Below are 8,603 nucleotides of genomic sequence, written 5' to 3' on the forward strand. Positions count from 1 at the left end.
CTTAATGAATTGGATTTCTGATGCCGACGTAGGCCTTTATGATATTTCTTTTACATGTGTGTATTTGAGTTTATTCGTTTACGCAAGGCAAGATTGGGGGGGGGGGGGGTTCAACTTCTCGATCTTAATCAGGAGATTGCTTATAGACTGTTATGTAAAATTTGGAAAAGATCAGCCAGTTTCTTATACTTACCACTAAGCTTTGCGAGAAACCGTTATAATTGTGATTGAGTGGAACCGTTATTTCAGCGTTCAGTTTCGTTTCGGAGCATCTAATCTAACATGATTCATGATCACACATACAATATAGCTGCTGAGTTATATGATTTACTTTGTACATCTAATGATAAACAGTCATATCTACCAACTGCTTTTTTACATTACCTTTGAATTTCAACGCTCAAACAAAAATGTCTTTCCTACAGTATAATTTTTGAATGGGTGTGATACATTTTAACTGATTGCCATAGTGCGTTATACTCTTTCGAATTCTTAGAGGAAAAATTATATTTCAAACAAACTTTGTTGACTTTCATACATTTTTATCATCTGATTCTTGTTTTCACATTAAATTATAGATTTTGATTGATAATAATCAATTCTTCGAACATAGGACCTAAGTCCTGCTGTGTCTACTGTGTGAACTTTGAATGACAATACATGCAATTTCATAATTCTCAACTGAATCTCCCCCGTTTTAATTAGGTATGTTGAAAACACAAAGCTAATGCAAAATCAATTTGAATGATATTGTTTTTCTATACCAACTACCGCGAATTTAGATGCATTTGACACGCTTTAAAGTCGAATGATATGGATTTTATATTCTCAAATAGAAGGGTAAACCCGAATATTGTTGATATACGTCTTTCTAATGACTATTTCCATGGCGCTACTCCATTTTGTAAACTTGAATGACTCCTGTATGAAATATTGTGAAATAAACCGCAAACGCGTATAAGCTATGTTGTAAAGCTATGAGCATCATAACAGGGTGAACGCGCTTTATTGGAAGGTGGCAAGGAGCAGTGCTATAGTTCGATTTATTTCGTATTTCTTTGGAGTCTAACCTGGTAAGGCCACTGAAAAAACCTGACCGCAATATATATATATATATATATATATATATATATATATATATATATATATATATATGTATATATACATATATATCCTGCATCTGATGATGAGTAGCCTTCGAGGCATATCATTAGCATCACTACAGAGGAAAAAAGAGAAGAAGACAAAACCTTTCGACCAAGCGAATTATAAAACTTCGAGAAATTGTAAACTGAGATGGAAATTGAAAGCTTCTGTATACGCAGCAAATTTAAAACTGGAACAAAAGATATCGAACCGGATCAAATTATTTCTTGTGCGAAGCGTTTTGCTGAATTTCCAGTGCATCGAATTTGCTTGCTCTTATCGTTCTTCCGGTCACTGAATGGTTAACACCTTATTTCCCTACATTGTATCTGATATTGGACCTTCAAAAGAATTATTTAATTGACGGGATACCTCTTCATCAACAACTGCAATCAACCAGTATTTAGTAAAACCCTTGTCATTTTATCCCCTTAAAGCAGGGGTTACTAACTATACTTTCATGTCTTTGCGACACATTATTAGATAGGCCCTAATTAAAACACGAAGAAAGAGGGCCTTCAGACTTTCCATTCAAAGAGAAGCAAGTCATTCCCTTGCATTGATAAGAATCAACAATGGTTGTTATCATAGGCATTTTAGAATCAGACCACTTTAATTTATCACATGGAAATATCGCATATTTAAACATCAAAAAGATATTATTTTGAATGTCTTCAAGAGAATGGGAATAAGATTTCACCCTTTTCCAGGCCTGACTTAATGTCATGAATGTGTCAGATAATTTTTCTCGTATTACAAAGATCCGTGTTTGTATTCATAATGTCCTCTTTGACATGTGGCTAAGTTGTGAATGTTCAAATAATGTCTCATACTGGAACTCAAAATTGCGAGCAAACTCTTCTATATATGATTATATATATATATATATATATATATATATATATATATATATATATATATATATATATATATAAACCTCTCGCGGTGCATAGGCAGAAAGAAAAGAAAACAAAAATGGAGTCCATCGCATGTTGTACGTGTGTCAAACGTTGTATCTGTGCCCACAAAGCACGTGAAGAGTTTTTCTAATGGAGTCTTTAGAATAATTGATCATTTGTGAGATACCTAAAAGATGCCAAGAACTTATATATTTATCAAATTTGAAATAGTTTAGATCCTTTTCTATCACTCGGACTTAAACGTGCATCTGCTCATTGTCATTTTTTTGTTGTTGCTTGTAATTATCTTACCAATTCTTAAGAAGTTGTGAACGTTCAAAGAATGTCTTATACTGGAACTCAAAATTGAAATAAGATTACCTTTTTTTTTCCTGCGGTCTATAGCAAAAGAAACTTAAAAAAAAAAAAAATCCGAAGCGATACAAACCACAATCAAACCACAAAACAATACAATGTAATGCAACAGACAGAAGGAAACACAAAAACAAAAACACAGTTATCATTCGTTTGTGTGTTTTTCATGTGTACGCAATTTATGTATCGCCAGTGAGTACGTGGATTGATCTTTTTCGCTATTGTTTAGACGAAGGATACACCTTAACCTGCAGGTATCTTAATATTGTTCTTGATGCAGCCCTATGTAGAAACTTCAAGGACCCACACCGAAAAAGGTAGAAAGTGATCACAACAGCAAAAAAGACAACCATCAGACAAAGTGACTTTCTTACAAAGAAAACTGAAGGCAACTTTGGCGGCTTTGTGCGGAACAAAGACGTGTACCTATACAGATTTAGTAAATTTTTGTGAAGTTAGTCAATGCTTAATTTCGAAAAGTGAGCAAAACATGAACAATATTTACATGATATGAACGACACGACGCTATTTGTGTTCCGTTTATTCATGAATATTTAAAAGTGATTCATCAACTATAATTTCAAGAAAATTTGCGAGCAAACGCAAAAGGTCAGAAAGAATATTCAGAGGAATCTCAGAAATGCATGTTAATGAATGAGCGTCAGAGTGTCGGGATGGTATTTGACTAGGTGAGCAGGTTGTAGTCAAGAAATTTCGACATCAATGGAGATGCTCTCGTCGGTTTTGTACGTGAAATGATGCTAAATGAACGTTTCGTGGGCAAACATGTTTGTTTCTGTCGTAAACGTGCTCCCCATGCATATGGAGGCAGCTCCGTTGCTTTGATTCCGGACGACTTCTTCGTCTGGTTGTGCTGTATGGTTTCGTTGAGAGTACAAGGCGTTTACAAAATTTGACCCAATTTCGTCTCTTCTGTTTGTTTGCTTTTCGTTTTTGGCCTAATAACCGCAGTCTGTGCAAATACCTAACTCCATATACATATTCAAGATGATGGACAAGTGGACTGTCCATGAACAAGACTCGACAAAGACACATAATTCGCGAGGAAATTAGAAACGGAAACTCCCAGAATTTCCGCATTCGAGGGTCAATAATAGGTCAAAAGTTCGCCCACATATATGCCTATTACGCCATGATGTACTCTGAGTTTGGACCAAGATCCCAATTATGTTCCGAGTGCGATATAAAGTTCGCTTGCGATATAATTTCACGATCGAGGAATAAAACAAAGTTCACGCATGGACGCAGTCAAAGACAGACTGACGTCATTTCCTTGGTAGTCTGAAGCAAAATGTATTCAAGAATGAACACAGACTGACAGTTGAGTGAGACAGAACTTAAAGGCATAATATTAACCATTTGCAGATGAAACAAAAACCCAGCATTAGTGCTTCAAAATAATCCTAAAATGGGAGTTAGGGATAGAAACAACCAATGTGAAAATTTGAACCAGTATAATCGATGTTAAATATTGTTAAATATACAAAATGTGAACAATAGTTACAATAAGAATAAACTGTCCACAGTTACGGTTTAGTGAGAAAATAGAGATATCTCCTTTTATTTTAGGCTTTATTGAAAAAAATGTATATGGTAGTATGATTTGTGATACAACAGACCTACACATATGCATCAAAAGTGATATCTTGAAATTTTTTTAAACCACTGCTCCCAAAGGTAAAGAGGACCTTTTACTAAGGACCAACGGCGAGAAAGGCGGCATTATGTAAAATGAAAGCCGATGACCCTGAGAACTACCTAGATTTTTTTTCCGACGTGCCCCATTTATGAATGATAATCTGTCAGTGCTAACATCTCTTTCAACTTTTTTTCCATCACTCTCTTGTATGTATATATCTATATTTGTATATAGTAGGATGATGCTGATATTGTTACCGAACGCTTCTGTCATCTTGGGATGAATGATATAATATTGAGACAAAGAAGACATTATAGATTTCGAGATTTCGCACGATGCCGGCTTTTGGTAGAAGCATATATATATATATATATATATATATATATATATATATGTATATATAGTGAGATATGAGAAAGGAAGGAGAAATCGGTGCGCAGCTTTGACATATTTATTCCTCTCACAGTTCCTCCATTTCGGAAATTTGCAAGAATTGAAATATATATATATATATATATATATATATATATATATATATATATATACATATATATACTGTAAACCTCTCGCGGTGTGTAGGAAGAAAGAAAGAAAAAAAAATGGAGTCCATGCAATGTACATGTGTCAGACGTTGTAAGTGAGCCCACAAAGCAAGTGAAGATTGTTTTTTTTTTCTAATGGAGTCTTTAAAATCACGTGATCATTCCTGCTTTGTATGAGATACCTAAAAGTTGCCCAGCACATTATTTATCAAATTTGAAATAGTTTAGATCATTTTCTATCACTCGGACTTAAACGTGCATCTGCTCATTGTCATCATTTTGTTGCTTCTAAAATCAATTCTAAAACAAGAATAATCTATTCTCCTTTCAGCCACCAGCATGACCAGGCTGCTTTGAACACTGTGGATTATGACTGTGCATGCGTACCAAGGGACTCGAAAGAAGTAACGTTATACTTGTCAAAATTTGCTACTAAACTCGGACTCAACATCAACACGCGTATAGAGTTTTTGTCAGGCCCTAAAACTTACACTTAATATCAAAAACATCAACTAGACTCCTTCATGTCATTATTGTTTAGCTAGCAGTTGAAGATTTTAGTACCAAGTGCCAGGCATATTACTTGTTTTATGACATCTGCGTTGACAAAATATTGACTGTGGGCCTCTTGTCGAAGGACATTAATTGGAGATGTGAGGGGGGGGGGAACAAAACGGGTGAATTTATAAATTGAAAACAGTACATTGACACTTTGTGACACAATACTAAACTTTCAAGCTACGGATATCCGTCCATGTATAGACAGAACGATGCAAACTCATAACAAAATTGTCAGTATACCCCACATGGCATGTATTCTAAAAATAACGGGAGGCAGTTCTTTCCTGTACAGCCGTGAAAGACATAAGTGGTCTCATGTTTACGAATCTTGCAAAACAAAACCTATTTGATTGCTATCTCGTAATGCAAAGACAATTTGCTTTATATAATACACGTACAACATATGTATCCGTATATTGTATGTCATTACATTTGTTCATAATACTTGACTCTTCTATGGAAATTCTGTAACTGCGCATGCTGAGTAAGGCGCTGGATGGAGCCTGGCATAAAGTTGTAAATCCATGACTGATATTTTACGAGCACATTAAGAGAACAATACAAACATAACTCTCGTTGTGAGGACACACATACACGCACATGTAGCCACAACAGACAGACAGATAAACACAGACATAGACATAGACATACAGACGCAGACACAGATACGCACATACACATACACACACACACACACTCGCGCGCACACACACGCACACACACACACACACATCTCCGCTCCTGCTCCTGTCGAAAGGGACGTTCCATTTCTTGTTCAACTTGCCGCTAATAACAAAAAAAAAAAAAAATGAGTAAAATTTCGGTGAAAGTTTGGTAAAAATAAAAAAGAAGTTTATCAAAAATCCAAATGTTTCACGAAGAAGTAATATCGGTCATGACTATCGATAGGGCAAAATAATGTGGATGCCATACCTCACAAGTCTTCCATAAACAGATTAACTTGCACACAATATGCATGTGTTTTCTGAAATTTCTTTTCTTAATATGTGAAAGAAATACTTTCGAATCCTTTACTATTGGAACCGAAAGGAATACCTTACAATTGAGGAACAATCATTAATGGTAGCAATGTTACTGCATGGTACATAATAAAGGGATTGTAGTACATTATAGTGGGAATGATTTTTATCATAATCGTGATATCGGTATCGTTATCATAATATCTTCGCCTTACTTCATTTGTATAATTTTTGTATTTGAAACCAATGAATTTGTATTGTACTTTTTGCTTTCGTTTTCCTTTAGGCTTTAATATCTGTATTTTGTTGTAATATCGCAACGAAAAAGAAAAGATAAGAATGCAATTAAAGTAACTCGACTTTGGGAGAAGTGTAGTTTATAGAAAATAAATAAAAGTCACTGTTAGGTTCATCTTTCAGCCGCGCACTCTTTGACCACGGAACGTTTGGATTTGGTTCAAGTTCATGACTGTCTGCAAAGTACACAGATACAACTGGATTAAAGATAAAACTTTTATTTGCATGTTTCTCGTAATTGAATCACTCAACATATTATGATCATATTCACCGACTTGCAATGTTGATAATAACCATGGTCATAATTGCAAACTTACAACAAAAGGGGCAAAAATTATCATCAACCAGTCACAATATTGCCTCAAAATATAGTGTCACTGATACAAGGAAAGGCATAAAATTATGTCAATCTTAAAACCCATAAAGAGAAACATTATTTCCACTGCTTATATAATTATTTAACCAAAATCAAACAGAAACGCGTAGAATATTGCGAGCGAGGTATCCAACTTTGCTCGTATACAAAATTTAATTAGATAACTCGGGGTTTACATGTGCAGAATGTTTAGTATTCTTTTAGTGGGGCTGTTTTGACATTCTCGCTTATTTTATTTTGAGCCCCTACGTTAACAGCGGGATGTGGTCTGATATGCTGTTCACTATGTGAACGTCAACTATGGCAGGTATATTGTGTATTTTGACACAAGCCCCGTTTGACAACGGATATCTCCATGGACATATAATTATCTCAGTCACGGAGAAGGCTATTTTTAAAGGGTACACAGCCTTGCATACACGAAAGAAAACGCCGAAATAGCTAGTTTTCCTTTAAATTATCACAATTATAATGCTTGGCCTCGTAGCTCGTTTCATTCTTTCCCTTAGAAAGAAAAATAATAAAGACATTGTGCTTTCCTGCAAGCTGCCCTTGATATGTTGATTGCCCATGCTCCATGGCTTCATGATGGCAATGATAGTGCTTCTGCAGTGCGCATCTTATAATCTACAGGAGTCTCGCAAACATCTTATCTATTTCATACACCGACGATCCTGGGTCCTTGGATCAGTCGTGGCAAATTTGTAAACTATGACTTCTCTACAGCGTATAATTAGGGTTAAGATTTCAAATAATTATCGCTGTACCCATTTTCATTATTAAAGGCGAAAACATAACAAACAAAAAACACGGCCCTCTCTTGGAAATGTCAGGGGCAGGATCACTCTCAAAGGAAAATTATCAAAAGTTTTTTTTTTTTTCATAACTAACAGCTAGAATGAAGGATTTCTAGGAAGCTGTTGTTTTCGCTTCTTCCCCTCCCCATCCCATTCTACCCCTTAATATACAATGAATATACTTCTTAAGCGAATCAAACTCGCGGTAAAATGTACATGTCGACACTCATTTGAATTTGTTATCCAAATCTTTGTTTGTTACGCCTTGATACATGGGCTTGCCTACCTCGGTGTGACGATAAAACATTTTCCACCATGGATAATGCAGGCATAGACACAAAGAAAAATCATTAGCACTCATCAATAACATGTCAGAAAACTAAAACATATCTTAAGTCTTTTGCATTGGTTTGAGTCATAATGGGGCCATCAAGGACCCTCGTAGACAGGCTAGATTGACAAACTGGATCGAAAGAGGAAACAAAGTTTGAATTCAAAGTACAGCAGGCCCGAAAGTTACATTACTTTTAGATAGGAACATGCCATGTTACGTTATTGTATGTTATGTTATGTTATGTTATGTTATGTTATATTATATTATGCTATATTATGTTATGCTATGTTATGTTATGTTATGTTATATTATGTTATTCTATATTATGTTATGCTATGTTATGCTATGCTGTGACATGTTACGTCGACCTCTAAACATGAAGAAAAGCTTCTTTGTCATGTGATATAATGAGTGTAAATTTTTCACACTAAGCACATTCTTAAAAACGAAATAATACTAATGATATTCTCAATACTCAATGATATTTCACCAGGCAGAAAATAGGAAGAATTCCCTTGTCTTATTGCCTAAATCGCAGTGCCCTTTTTGTTATAAAGAACTTTATTTGCGATTGAGGTTTAATGTAACCTCATTAGTATGGTATTTTTTCTAATTTCCAAAATGAATTTACGTTAG

The sequence above is a fragment of the Diadema setosum genome, chromosome 20, assembly GCF_964275005.1.
Source record: "Diadema setosum chromosome 20, eeDiaSeto1, whole genome shotgun sequence".
NCBI lineage: Eukaryota > Metazoa > Echinodermata > Echinoidea > Diadematoida > Diadematidae > Diadema > Diadema setosum.